Source organism: Giraffa tippelskirchi, chromosome X (genome assembly GCF_054371585.1).
Source record: "Giraffa tippelskirchi isolate mGirTip1 chromosome X, T2T-mGirTip1v1.2.pri, whole genome shotgun sequence".
Classification (NCBI taxonomy): Eukaryota; Metazoa; Chordata; class Mammalia; order Artiodactyla; family Giraffidae; genus Giraffa; species Giraffa tippelskirchi.
In genome coordinates this window covers 84,869,322-84,884,013 of record NC_137289.1, presented here as the reverse complement: position 1 = coordinate 84,884,013, position 14,692 = coordinate 84,869,322, and the positions used below count along the sequence as shown (strand labels likewise).

The window sequence follows — 14,692 nt, the reverse complement described above, 5'->3', positions numbered from 1 at the left end:
CAGGAGCATACTTAGGAGATGGACAACTAGAAAAGGGGTTATGTGCTTTCAAAGAACCAAATATTTCAAAGACATTTTTTAAAAAAACTAAGAAAGCCCATCCATATTACCAATGTAGGGAATTGTCCATATAACCTTAACTTAATGAAAATTCAAGTAACATGTATCTAGGCAGTAGAATGCTTGAAAGGAACAGCAATGGCTACTAATAGTACTAACAGAGATTATCTGGGAAAATACAACCCAGTCCATCAGAGGATAGTTGAGAACCACAAAATTCAGAATCCTAGTTAGCTAAGACAAAAAGTACCAGCACTATACAACAGCTTCTTGTCCACTTATAGGAAAACTGCCCTTAGATCCAATGGGTGGAGAATCTATTGCAATCATGATTCACAAAGACTAGGAGCACTATGGGTGACAAAATTATGTTAGTTTATTTCAGATAACAAGTTCATTGAAGACAGGCACTATTACTAACTAGGCATTAAAGAATTTCACCATCTAAAAGATTGTTACATATTTGCTGACAGTGATGTCAAACTCCCATCTGAGTTGCACTTTCTAGTTCACTTTCAGGGATACTTTGACCAAAGCTATCATTAGGCTATTCTGGTTTCTTCTAAGTACTGGGGTGCATGATGGAAAGCATTTCACAATATGCTGAGAGGTTCTAGAAAAGGGCTTTTGTATGGTTGGGGTCTAGGACAAACTATAATGAGACCTATGTTTCTAGTTCACACACTCTAGCACAATATAGAGGGAGCAGCAAAGGTGAACTAACCTTTACTTCCAACGATAAGAGATCTTCCATGTCACAGCATGGTACTCCTTCAAATCACTGAAACACCCAGGCATGGATGTATATTCATGGATCCCACCAATACTCCAAGGATACAATAAAAAGTATTTATCCGCCCCCCCGCCCTCTGCCCCTGCACCTTGTGGAAACCTGACCCTATTCACAGTTCCCACATGTACAAAACCATATGCTTTTCACTTAAAAACTCCATTTGTGTGTATATGTGCTAGAATCTGAAACTGATGATTCAGAAGCTGGTTTTATTCCCATCTATGCCAGTATGTCACTTTAAAAGCTTAAAATAAACCAAATCTTTCCTTTCTTGACTGCTTTTAATATGTGGTTGATGGTTAGATGTGAACCAGGAAGTGCAAAAGAACCTTAAAAACTAAGCACAGAAAGTAACTCATCCAAAGGATAGGTAATTCAATACAGGGTAATAAAGGCAAAGTGCAGTGGACATTCTGGCAGTGATAAAAGATTACCTATATCAATGTCTGTGGGCATCACAAAATTCCATGGGCTAACTATAACACAAACAAAAGGCATCAGGCTCATTCCTCCTCCCAATGAAAGCAGGAATAATCTTTGTTGCCTTCACTGCAAACCTGTTCCAGATAATTCTTGAGGTCAATGCCCGCAACCATCCTTCTGGTTAAACCATCTCACTACATCCTGCTCTAGTACTAACATAAGGTATGGGATTTCTTAAATCTTTTGTTTTGGAGTCTCATCCAAGACTTCCTAACTGTAGAGTCCATGCTGAACTAATGCACTTAGTTAAAAGTGCAGTAAGGACAGTGGGCTCCTGAGATGAACACCAAGAGTTCATCATAGCAGCATCTGTCTGGACAGCCTTCCGGCCATGATAAGCAGAAGCCAGTGAAAAGTACAGTGAAGTCAAAGACATCTCATCCTTAGGGACAGCTGGAATTTCACCAATACTGTGATAGGAGACCCCTCAGGGGACCCAGAATCTTGTCTTGGGGAACAAATGTTGAATGTTGCTTCCTATTGTCCTGTAGGGGAATTCTCATCTTCTTTAAAGAGTTCTGGCTTCCTTTAAGTGAACATTAGTTCCAGCAGCAACTAAAACTTCTCAATAGGTTAACTTCTCTTAACCTTATCCTCAAGTGTAAAACATGGAAACTAAAAAGTGCTTAAAGTCAAGTTACTGAAGCAGATGGCCTACAATCTAATGTCTGTAGTTATGTATGGTGCTTAACTATCCTGTACCTACCAGACAGGAAGATTCTTTGAGGCCTGTTGAAATCCACAAAAAAATCTTTAAGATCTTAACAGACTTGATTACCCACTGTAATACCTCTCCCATTAATCCTCAAATTGAATAGTGGTAAGTACTAAGGAAACACTATTAGGACACAGGCTGGCACATCAATCCCACAGGAATGAGAAGCCAGGAAAAGAGTGGAGAGGATTCTTGGATGTAATAATGAAGGCATTTCAAGTTTGGAACTTTCTGTATAGAGATGATCATCGCTGAAGTCCATTTTTAACATAGTGAACAGCTTGGGAGTGAAACAGAGAAGAGGCAAAAGAATAATTTTTTTTCAAAGTCACTGCTAATAACTATAGTGACTATAGTTTACTATAGTTCACTCACTCAATGAGTGAGTGAGTGAAAGTCCCTCAGTCGTGTCCAACTCTTTGTGATCCCATGGACTATACAGTCCATGGAATTCTCCAGCCCAGAATACTGGAGTGGGTAGCCTTTCCCTCCTCCAGGGGACCTTCCCAACCCAGGAATCAAACCGGGGTCTCCTGTATTGCAGGCAGATTCTTTACCAACTGAGCTATGAGCTATGAGGGAAGAATATTCAACAGGGCTGTATAATAGAGCTGTGGCCACCCCCAACTGAGGTGACAAAAACCTTTATCTCCTGATTTCTACAAGGTATGTATCCTTCCCTCCATGCTGCCCCAAAATACTTCCTCCGCTGCTCATCAGCTTGATATCACATTCCCATTCCACAGGAAACCACCCCTTCCCTACTGATTTGGTGGCCTAAAATGGCAGCCACAAGCAGTCCCTCTCCCAGCACTTGAACTCACTCAGAGCACACACAATCACTGGCCCCCAAAACACACAGAACCAGGATGGGCATTGAGGGGGCAGTGGTGAGGCTGAGCCCTGCCAAGAAGATGGGATGATATGAAGATAGCTACTGAGATAACATGATGATGTCAGACTGATGACTGATTTCTTCAAAGCACTATGCAGTCTTCGTTGAAACTGATTCCGGATAGATCTTCCATTCCTTCCCTTCTTCCCTCAAACCCTTATTCCTAGCTATCTCCCTTACCTAGTAACTCTCAAATACAACACCTAATAGCATCAAACTATATGACAGGAAATACTGACTACCCCACAGCTACCCCCTATCTCCCTCTTAATTGTTTCTTAATAGATGAAAAGCCAAGACTCTAAAATCCCTGAAAAGTCAAAAGCAAAAGTACTAGAAGAGCTCATGCAGTTTGCCTGAGTTTTCAATCTAGCTTACAGTAGGCCAGACAAGCTACCCACAGCCAACCCCTAGATCTCAGTGTTCACACATAGAAACTGATAGGGCCTAATCTGGCAATCAGTCTATTCAACTTTATAGAATATGGATTTGTATTTCTTCTCTTAACCATACATCCCTTATCTTGAGGCTCAGGAATGGCACTGTCCACCCCAGAATAGCTCTGGTGTTAACAATAGCCCCAAAGAACTCAATCAATCTCAACCATCTTCTGAGATGTATCAGTTCTTCTGATACAGTACCAGGCTGTCAACCATGGCAAAGTTTAATAATGCCAACTGAGTCCTTGTCCTACCACCCTGCTCCTTGGACCTAAAGGCATCTCCCAGATTCTGCCTCACACTACCTTACAGTTTGATGTGAGGAGACATTAGGCATCCAACAGTAGGGTAAATGTAAGTGATTACATTTCCCAATATTTGGCATTCCTTGGAGGCCAGAGTGAAATAAGTAACTTCCTAGACAGACTAAACTAATTCATAGGCACTGTGAAATGAGAGCTCACTAGTGATATGGTACAAGACTAAAGATTAATGGGAGAAACCTACAAAGGGCTCCCTAAATTGTCCTGTTCACCCTCTTAGTAGGTCAGTTGTCATGTCAAAACTCCTGCTGTCATGAACACTTATTTACTTAACAGCCAAGTTGCTACTAAACTACTTCAGTTACCTGGGGTTAAAGCCTCATAGGCAGAAGCAGGAAGGTACGGCACAGAGAATAAGCCACAGTCTAAAAACAGAAGCCTTCAACAAGTAAGCCATTTTAAAGGTAACCACACAACCACCATTTTAAAAGTAAAAGAAGTCTTAAAAATACACAAATGAGACATCAAGAGGCACCAAGAGGCACAAAATTCACTCTTCAATGACTCCACAAAACCCCTCAGTTGTCTGGCTCCAGACATGAACTCCCAAAAGCCAGCACACCACAAACTATAGCTGAATCACTGATGCTCCCAAGCTCCCAGGAGATAATGAGGCCCAGAGACGGTGATCCCTACCCCTACCACACTTATATTCCAAAATAAGGATAAATGACCCCCCACACTCCCATCTGCTTTGTTGAGAATTTTATGAAGATTTATTTATTGTATAAACCTGCCAGCTTTCCCAGGCAGGTGGTTAAACTCTGAATATGAAGGGTTGGAGAAAGTAGAGGTGAGAAGGAAGATTAAAAAAATAAAAAGTATCAGACTCAGATAAATGAAAGGGGCAAAAGGAGTAACTGCACGCACCAGGGGAAGGAGAGTGAAACATGAACCTATGAGAGGCCTTGAATAAGGGCTAAGAGTGTGGACCCTGCAGTATGATCACCTGGGTGTAAATCCCTGTTTTGCAAATGACTTGCTGTCTGACCTTTGACAAGTCATCAAAAACCTTTGACAAGACTATGTAAGCTACAGTTTTCCCATCTGTAAAATGTGGGTAAGACTACTCATAGCACCTAAAGGGTTACTGTCAGTAGTAAATGCTTTAATAATAACATAATAATGAACAGTGTCTAAAACACAGGAACTACCTAATTAATGTTAGTTGCTTCTAAATCTAGGCTTCAGCAATCTTGGTCTATCGGTCACTCTGCTTTGCTGTTTCAGTCCTGACACAGTGATGCTATTCTCACTAGGGCCATGTGACCAGGAAAGAAACTGTGCCAGGTCTAAGGGCTTGTGCACATTACAACTGAAGTGACTCACATGTACATGAATTAAGTATATTTAAATGTCAACATGAAAAAACTTGAGATCTAGAAATTCAGAAACTTCAAGGCCATGTCAAAGCTGAAGGCCAATAAATAGAAAGCTTCTCAATCCCAAATGAGTCCCTGGAAAAGGAGTAAAGCCTTTCAAAAAGGCTGTAGCCAAAACTGGAGATAGAGGTCTGATACCCAAAGCCTACCTTCGTACCCTGTTGAAGCAGGTCTCTGTCAGGGCAGTGAGCACTAACAGCCCCAACCACTGCCACAGAAGTATCTTCGAAGAACAGACAGTGATCAATTCTCCCTCTGTGCACAGTCGTTTTCCTTCCTATTGAAAAAAAAAACTCATTTAGAAAAAACTGTCCTGTTGTGGAAGGCTAACTGCCCTTTAACTGAATCGAAGGTTTAACTGCTGAGAAACCACATGTATTTCTTGAACAAATATCTAAGTGCATGCGGATCATCTGTTGCCAAGCAAATATTGGGAAATTTTCATAGCTTTGAAGGCTGGCCAGGCTTCTCTTCCTTTGATAACTGTGAGTTAACTGAACCCCAAACAATTCAAAGCTTTCCTTGGAATGTAAAATGCCACGAAGTGAGCCTTCAAAATATAAGTTAAAAAGCATTCTGGTCTTGTTAAAATTATTTTTTTTCCAATTCACACTTTGATTATCTGTACAATGTATGTGATATCAACACCAAAGGTAAATTACTTATCAGAGGATGTGAGAAAGATAGTATCTCCAAGGACCACGAGAGGTAATAATCAACAGGAATACAGACATAGATATTCAGTTTGGGCACAGTAAAGCTCTGGGTTTTAATGGATTTCCTTTAACCAACTGGACTATGCATTGTAGTTTATAAATTACTCTGTAGTTTAAAGGAATAAAACTTCCCCTCTCTGACAGAAAGACAGCACAGCCCTCTTCCCAGCAACACGAAAGACAATGGGGTTGAATGACTGCTCATCTGACTTAACTCTACAATCCTCAGTGGAGGAGATTCAAAGTCAAATGGAGGCTCAGGACCTGAAGACAGAAGAATCTGAATTTCCAAAGTTGAACCTGGGCTGAAACATCTGAGGCAAAACAGTTGATTTGATGGCAGGTTGACTCCCAGGAATCTCTGTCTTGGTAGCCAGATAAAGGAAGCAAAAGGCAGTTCTCTACTTGGGAAGTCAACTGAATACTCTGGAACAAGTCTCGTTCTAAAGTACTTTGGGGGGAAGGAATAAACTGGAAGATTGGGATTGACACACACATATATATATTATATATAAAATAGATAACTAATAAGGACCTACTGTGTAGCACAGAGAACTCTACTCATAGTCTGTAATGGTCTATATGGGAAAATAATCTAAAAGAGAGTGGATTTATGTGTATATATAACAGATTCCCTTTGCTATACACTGGAAACTAACAAAACATTGTACATCAACTACGCCAATAAAATTTTTTTTTAAAATTAAAGTGCTTCTTCCATAGAGTGTAGTTAAGTTGCAAAAACATGTGTATAATAAGGTTGTTAGGATAGAGATGCCACAAGAGAAAATACCAGAGAGGTCAAGGGTAATTAAGAAAGTCCAAAGATGATGCTGTAGTATCTTGGGGCAACTAAGAGCTTAGGCTCTTCCATCAGAAGACACAGGTTCGAAAAGGGAGTCTACAGTTTACTGGCTGGCCATTCTTGGCTGAGTTTTGAACTTCTCTTAGTTTGATAACCTGTCTTTGAAATGTAATAAAAATGAGACTAGCTCCACAATTGATGAGATTACTACATCAAGTAAAAGCAATTAGAACAATTTTAGGCTTGGTTATCTCTAAAATGAACTACCTGGGAGGAAGTGGCCTTTATTAAAGGTCTTTTCTATATGGTTCACTGTCTGCCGTGTTAGAAAAACAGATAGGAAGATAAATGTCATATCCAGGTGTTCTATTAGAAGGGCACCCCAGTTAACCTTCTGAGTGCATCTAGTTTGCTAGTCCAGCATTTAAACTTAAAAAAAATGGGCAAATCTTAAAAGAGTTCCTGATCTTCCTAGGAGCACCATTATCCCTGGGCATTGAAAATGACCTCAATTTACCTCCAACTAAATCATCACTGATAATGAGAGGGAGTCTACAGAGCCAAGACTCTGGAGATGAACTGCTTGAGTCACTCTGTGACAACTGGGGAGCAATGTTACTGAGTTTAACTGACCTCAATTATTGAAGCTGAAAAAAAAAAAGGGATACTAGCTTTACTTCCTCACCATTAAAACTAAGTCAAAGCACACACAGAAAGTGTATAACACCGTGTGCTCTACTAATGTGAACTACTGCTATCCAAAGACTGTTACAAAAGAAACAGACTGCTGTCTGGAATAGAACAAATAGGTAAGATACGATAAAGCAATATTTGAGAAGGATTAGTCATATTTGGCAGAAAGTGCTAGGAAAACATTAAAAGGTTAAAATAATCTTTCAACCATTAAAAGTGTTATCAACCAGTGAAAGTCAAAGGAACAGAGGCATCTGATAACATAGGACTGAAAGAGGAAGGCCAAGGACGGTAGATGACAGCAGGGCACAGAATGATTACCTTTGTCAGAGGTGAGACTGAATTGTGAAAGGATGTAGGGTTATATGGACAACATCTGTTTCTTGAATATGGGTCTAATTACTTTACACTTGGCCTCTTGTTTTCAGCTAACCAAGAGGTGCAAAACAAACAGAAAATAATCGGGTTTCTAACCAGTTTATAATAAAAGAAATTATCAGGGAGATATGTACACAAGATATTTCCATAAGTATGTTAACTGCATTGATATGTTCAGATTTTAGTTTTTAAAAAACTTAAAATAATTCTAATGTCTAAAAAAAGAGGTAGATGTTATACAAAAAAAAAATCATGGCTCAAGTGAGATTAGTATGCATTCATATTTAAAGACAGGAAAACATTTTGTTAACTTAAGAGCTATTTTAAAATGTTATCAGCATACATACGCATACTAAAAAGAAATGTACCAAAAATCTGAGTGGTTTTGGATATTCTTTTAATTGTGCTATGATATTTTATTTCAAATTTTTACAATGAATACTTATGCCTTTCATAATGTTTAATACATTGTATAATGGAGGGAAATGATTCTTTGAGTAACAGATATAGACTTGAACTTATTTATTCCTCCCTAAAGAAACTGACTAAAGGTCCTCAAAAAATATGAAAATAAGAAGGAAAAGAGGAATGTAAAGAGCAAATATTCAGGAAATGGACAATTCTATACAACATACTGATCTCTATTAAAAATTACTAAAAGAAAAATATATTTAAAATCACCTAAAACTATTTACCCAAATAGTGGTATTGTGTAGTTTTAATAAAAAAAAATAGACACTGATGCCAAAGGTATCTCAACTAAAATAAGAAAACATTTTTGTTAATTTTTGGAGAGCCTGTGCTAATATCAATATGGATGCCTCATAATTCCAGCAGACTCAAAGTTTTATCTTAGTACTGCAGGGCCAATTTCAAGATTTTTATTGCAAGAGTTAAATAATTCTCTATTAAAGTTTACTATGAGCAATTTAATGAGCTTATAAAATGTGGAAACCAAACACATTACATGTATGTTGTAGAGTAGGACTATCCCTTAGATAGTAAACAAAATGTGGTTTATAAACAAAGTATGTATATAAACAAATATGTACTAATGTATGATATATAAAAACAAAATGTGTCATATAAACAAACTGAATGCATAATAAAGTGTGACATATATATTACATACACACACAATGAAATATTATTTTGCCATAAAAAAAAGCAATAGAGTTCTGGCACATGCAACACTGATGAACCTTGAAGACATGGGTAAGTAAAATAAGTCACACACAAAAGGACAAATATTATATTGCTCCAATTATATGAGGTACCCAGAATAGGCAAATTTGCAGAGACTGAAAGTAGATTAGAAGTTACCAGGCACTAGGGAGAGAGGGAGTATGACAAATGTACCATAGTAATTGATATAGGGGAACCTGAGTAGGGGATACATGAGAACTCTTTGAAACTTTTATGGAAATTGAAAACTGTTCTTAAAACAAAAAGTTTATTTTAAAAACAATAACCAGAATGATGATATCCACCTTCCCTTAAATTTTATTCTGTAAATAGGTTACCACACACTTTGATTTTTCCACATGCTAAAAATCAGACTTATTACAAATTCAATAAAGGAAACTGAATCAAGTTTACAATATCCTTATTGAGACCCCTGATGTGCAAGGAAAACTTGGGGATAACTGTTTTGTGATATTGTGCTAAAGCACAGGTTAAACAATACACAGTTTTGTATATTTTGAAGAAAATTACTTAAGCAACTATAAAATGGTTAAATAAGAACACTGCAGTATATACACTAACACATTTCTGGATGGGCAATGAAGATGACCTTTAATAAAAATCGTTCCTATTTTTACCAACTTTTGCAAAGATACCAACGTAGGAAAACCATATAGAAACACTCACAGAAGGAAATGTGGATCATGTTTTCATTGCATCATTATTTGTGAAAGGAACAAAATGCTTTAAACTGTGAAATTATACTAGGCATGAATTTAATTTCAAGCTAAGAGCCAAGTATTCTGATGTATAGTCCAGAGTCACATGTTAAATGCCAATATTGATAATTTTTAGAACATGGAATTGAATGGCTTGTGTATGACAAGGGGTCCTGTTTAAGGTATGCAAAAACACATGGCAAGACAGAGGACTATGAATATGATAGTCATGAAACATCTCATGAATATTACTTTGATTAAACTATCTCAACCAAGAACACAAGCAATTTGCAGCAATAGGCATGCAAGAAAGCACAGATCATGAAACGTTATAGTACTGTTTCTGCTTAAGATCACCTTGCATATTAATTTTAACGTGTAAATTTTCCTGTTATAAAGTCCACGTATGTATATATACCATATGACATCTTTATGGTACACCTGATGGAAAAAAATATAATAGTAGCTGGGAAAAACAAAAACTGGGTAGAACTGACACAAAATAGAATAATGAAAAAAACTCAGGTGGAGACAACTCTAGATAAATAGTCACTGACACAAATATTATTATATTGTTGTTGTTCAGTCACTAACTTGTGTCCGACTCTTGGCAACCCCATGGACTGCAGCACGCCAAGCTTCCCTGTCCTTCACTATCTCCTGGAGTTTGCTCAAACTCATGTCCATTCAGTCGGTGATGCCATCCAACCAACTCATCCTCTGTCGCCCCCTTCTCCTCCTGCCCTCAATCTTTCCCAGCATCAGGGTCTTTTCCAATGAGTCGCCTCTTCATATCAGATGGCCAAAGTATTGTATAGAACCAAGAAATTTAGAGTATATGGAATGGTGTCACATAAATGAATCTAAACATGAATAGGCAGCAAGTGAGCACAGAAAATAGTAACATAATATTTACACAACCAAAATAATTCCATACTGCCACAGAAAAGACAGTTAATGGACTCACATATCAGTGAGTCCAGAAGCAGACCCAAATAAATCATGAAATTTAGTATTGATGAATTTCCAATAAATAGTATTGGGCAACTGGCTAGCCCTTTAAAATAGAATGTGAAATCATCATATGACTGTTGACATCAAAATAAGATTCAAATGGAGCAATGATTTTGATTAAATTATAAAAATATTAAAAAGAAGTTCAACTTGCAGAGTTGCTCATTTGATTGTTTTTTTCCTTTGACCTAATCATGTGCTAATTATATTCACAGATTTCCTAAAATTGAATCATCTTTGATGGCTGGCATCAACACTACTTGCTTATGTGTACTAGTCATGAATTTGTTCCTGCATTCTTCTCATCAAGTTCATATTTAGGTTATTTGCTTACACAGTTATTACACAGTTGATCCTTGAACCCTGGTGGGGTTAGGGGCGCTAACACTCCCCCCTTCCACGCAGTCAAATATCCATACGCAGCTTTACGGTCAGCCCTCCATACCTGGGGTTCTGCATTCGCAGATTTAACCAACTGGGGATCATATAGTATAGGAAATATTTACTGAAAAACTAAATATTCTTGTATAAGTGTGCCCTGGCAGTTTAAACCTCTGTTGTTCAAGGATCAACTATATATCACCATTAGAGACTGGTCCACAGATCTATTTTTGTTTTTACCAGACTGTTGTTTCTATAATATGCTGACTTTATGACAAGACTATCCATGCAGAGATTCTTTGAAAAGTTACACATGAGATTAGCAACAGTACTTGTATCTGGGAACAAGCAAGATTGAGGACTAGTAAACAAGGGGTAGAAAAGCAACTTTTAACTATATCCACTTAAGTACAAATTGAATTATTTACTATTTGCATGTATCATTGTTTTTTTAAAAAAAAAACTATTATCTGTGAGTGACAATAAAACTGGAATATTTTCAAAGGGCAATCTAGCAACCTAATGAATCAGATTTATTAGATGTGCATACTCGGACTTCCCTGGTGGTCCAATGGTTAACAATCTGCTTGTCAATGCAGGGGACACAGGTTCAGTCCTTGGTCCAGGAAGACCCCACATGCCACAGGGCAAATAAACCCGCATGCCATAACTACAAAAAGCCTACTTGCAGCAACAAAGACCCAGCACAGCCAAAAATAAATAAATACATTTTTTTAAATATTAAAAAAATAATAAATGTGCATACTGTCTTTACTCATAAATTATCATACAGAATTACTAGTGCAAGTACCCCACAACAAGTGTATAAGATACAGAAAAATATAAATGAATGTGTAACACACTGTTTGCATGTAGGGGATGACACATATGGTACTGTATCCATATTGGTATTATATTTATACCAATGTTTACTCAACATTTAATGAGCACCTACTAAGTAACAGACAGTTTTAAGAGATGGAATCACACCATTCTGAAAGGACAAAGATGCTTGGTCTACAAAGACACAAACCATTGTATATATCAGCAAAGAGCTCACCTAGCAGCAGCAACAACCAAATGGCCACTAAGCTGCCAATTAATCAGGGGTTATAGGGAAATATGCAAGATGGCAGGCCACCTTACTTATTCCAATCTAATCTGAGTCTCAGGTGTTAATTCTTAACAGATGCCTACATATTCTACAATATACCTTTGAGCTCCATGACTCTGGTAGAAATTCATTGGTTTTAAAGATGTTGAAAGTGGGTAAGTCTATACCCTAAATTACAATGTAATTTCAGACACAAGGTGCAAAGTTTGTATGATATGCCAACTGTTCAATCCTGGGTACTGACAGACATATCATGTAATCTCTTAATTAGAAAATAATAGAGACAAAAGTATCTAATTACCAATTATAGATCAGTCAGTAAAATTACTACAAGATATACTGATCCCTTGGGCTTGGATCACAAGATTTAGTCTAACATCAAAGGGAACATTCTGGTTCAAAGGAACTCCTCAAGCAGAACTTAAGCCAGACACTTAACATTACTTCGACAGATTTTTAAGCTTCTACAAAGTGAAATAAACTGGAAGTGATGCCAGGCTGCCATAGTATCATGATTCCAAGAGAAAAGAATGGATGATGATCAACAACATGAAGTAAAAAAGGACAAAATTCATCTAGAGATATCATGAAAAAGGCTGTGTTTATGACTGACATGATTCCTGACCCAGAATGACAATAATTTTAGCAAGAACATCTAATGGACAAAAGTAGGTCCCTTGGAACTTCTAATAATTGGAATTTAAGCCCCTAGGTCGCAATGTATATGGTAGTAAGTCCACTGTGACAATACCAAAAGTCCTTTAGAGAACACAAGCTACCAATGTTAGCTTGGTTACTTGGCCCCAAATATGGGTTCTGCCTTAGGATACAAATTTGATGATAAAATTGCCCTGAAGTTCAATGTTGCAACTATATCCCTGGTACATGAGGCATTTAGTGCATACAAGTTGAATAAAAAGCTTATCAAATAGAATAAATGAGTGAACATAGCTTTAAAAAAAAAAAGAAAACCTCTTATTAGAACATTAGTTTAAAGACCACTGTGTAAAAGAAGCATCACTACGAACAAAGCTAGTGGAGGTGATGGAATTCCAGTTGAGCTATCTCAAATCCTACAAGATGATGTTGTGAAAGTGCTGCACTCAATATGTCAACAAATTGGGAAAACTCAGCAGTGGCCACAGGACTGGAAAAGGTCAGTTTTCATTCCAATCACAAAGAAAGGGAATGCCAAAGAATGTTTAAAATGCCACACAATTGCACTCATCTCACACACTAGCAAAGTAATGGTCAAAATTCTCCAAGCCAGGCTTCAACAGTACATGAACCGAGAACTCCCAGATAATTCAAGCTGGATTTAGAAAAGGCAGAGGAACCAGAGATCAAATTGCCAACATCCACTGGATAATAGAAAAAGGAACGGAGTTCCAGAAAAACATCTACTTCTGATTTATTGACTACACCAAAGCCTTTGACCATGTGGATCACAACAAACTGTAGAAAATTCTTAAAAAGATGGGAATACCAGATCATCTTACCTGCCTCCTGAGAAATCTGTATGCAGGTCAGGAAGCAACAGTTAGAACTGTAATGGAACAACAGACTAGTTACAAATTGGGAAAGAAGTACCTCAAGGTATTGTCACCTTGTTTATTTAACTTATATGAAGAGTACATCATGCAAAATCCCGGGCTGGATGAAGCACAAGCTGGAATTGAGATTGTTTGGAGAAATATCAATAACCGCAGATATGCAGATGACACCACCCTAATGGCAGAAAGTGTAGAGGAACTAAAGAGCCTCTTCATGAAGGTTAAAGAGGATAGTGAAAAAGCTGGCTTAAAATTCAACATTCAAAAAACTAAGATCCAATCCTATCACTTCATGGCAAATAGACAGGGAAACAGTGGAAACACTGACAGACTTTATCTTCTTGGGCTCCAAAATCACTGTGAATGGTGACTGTAGCCATGAAATTAAAAGACGCTTGCTCCTTGGAAGAAAAGCAAAGACAAACCTAGACAGTGTATTAAAAAGGAGAGACATCAATTCGCCGACAAAAGTCCATATAGTGAAAGCTATGGTTTTTCCAGTAGTCATGTATGGATGGCAGAGTTGGACCATAAAGAAGGCTGAGTCATGAAGAATTGATGCTTTTGAACTGTGGTGCTAGAGAAGACTCTTGAGAGTCCCTGGGACAGCAAGGAGATGAAACCGGTCAATCTTGAAGGAAATCAATGCTGAATATTCATTGGAAGGCCTGATGCTGAAGCTGAAGTTCCAAGACTTTGGCCACCTGATGCGAAGAGCCAACTCATTAGAAAAGACCCTGATGCTGGGAAAGATTGAAGGCAGGAGGAGAAGGGGACCACAGAGGATGAGATGGTTGGATGGCGTCACCAACTCAACGGACCTGAGTTTGAGTAAGCTCCAAGAGATGGTCAAGGACAGGGAAGCCTGCCATGCTGCAGTCCATGGGGTTGCAAAGAGTCAGACATGACTCAATGACTGAATAACAACAAGAACTGGAAGTCCAGTGGTTAGGACTCTGTGCTTTCACTGCGAAGGACCTGGGTTTGATTCCTGGGTGGGGCATTAAAATGGACTTCCCTGGTGGCTCAGATGGTAAAGTGTC

The 14,692-nt window shown here is 38.0% G+C and overlaps 1 long non-coding RNA gene across 7 annotated transcripts in view; it reads right to left on the bottom strand.

The window, feature by feature from the left end:
- Positions 1–14,692, bottom strand: part of LOC145536829 (uncharacterized) — a 66,979-nt gene that overhangs the window by 30,697 nt on the left and 21,590 nt on the right. For 6 of the 7 annotated variants that reach the window (XR_014076033.1, XR_014076034.1, XR_014076032.1 and 3 more), the window contains exon 4: positions 5,241–5,368. This is a non-coding gene — a long non-coding RNA (uncharacterized LOC145536829). Of the gene's footprint in view, positions 1–5,240; positions 5,369–13,595; positions 13,643–14,692 lie in introns of all 7 variants that reach the window. The other variant, XR_014076030.1, reaches the window with a different exon arrangement.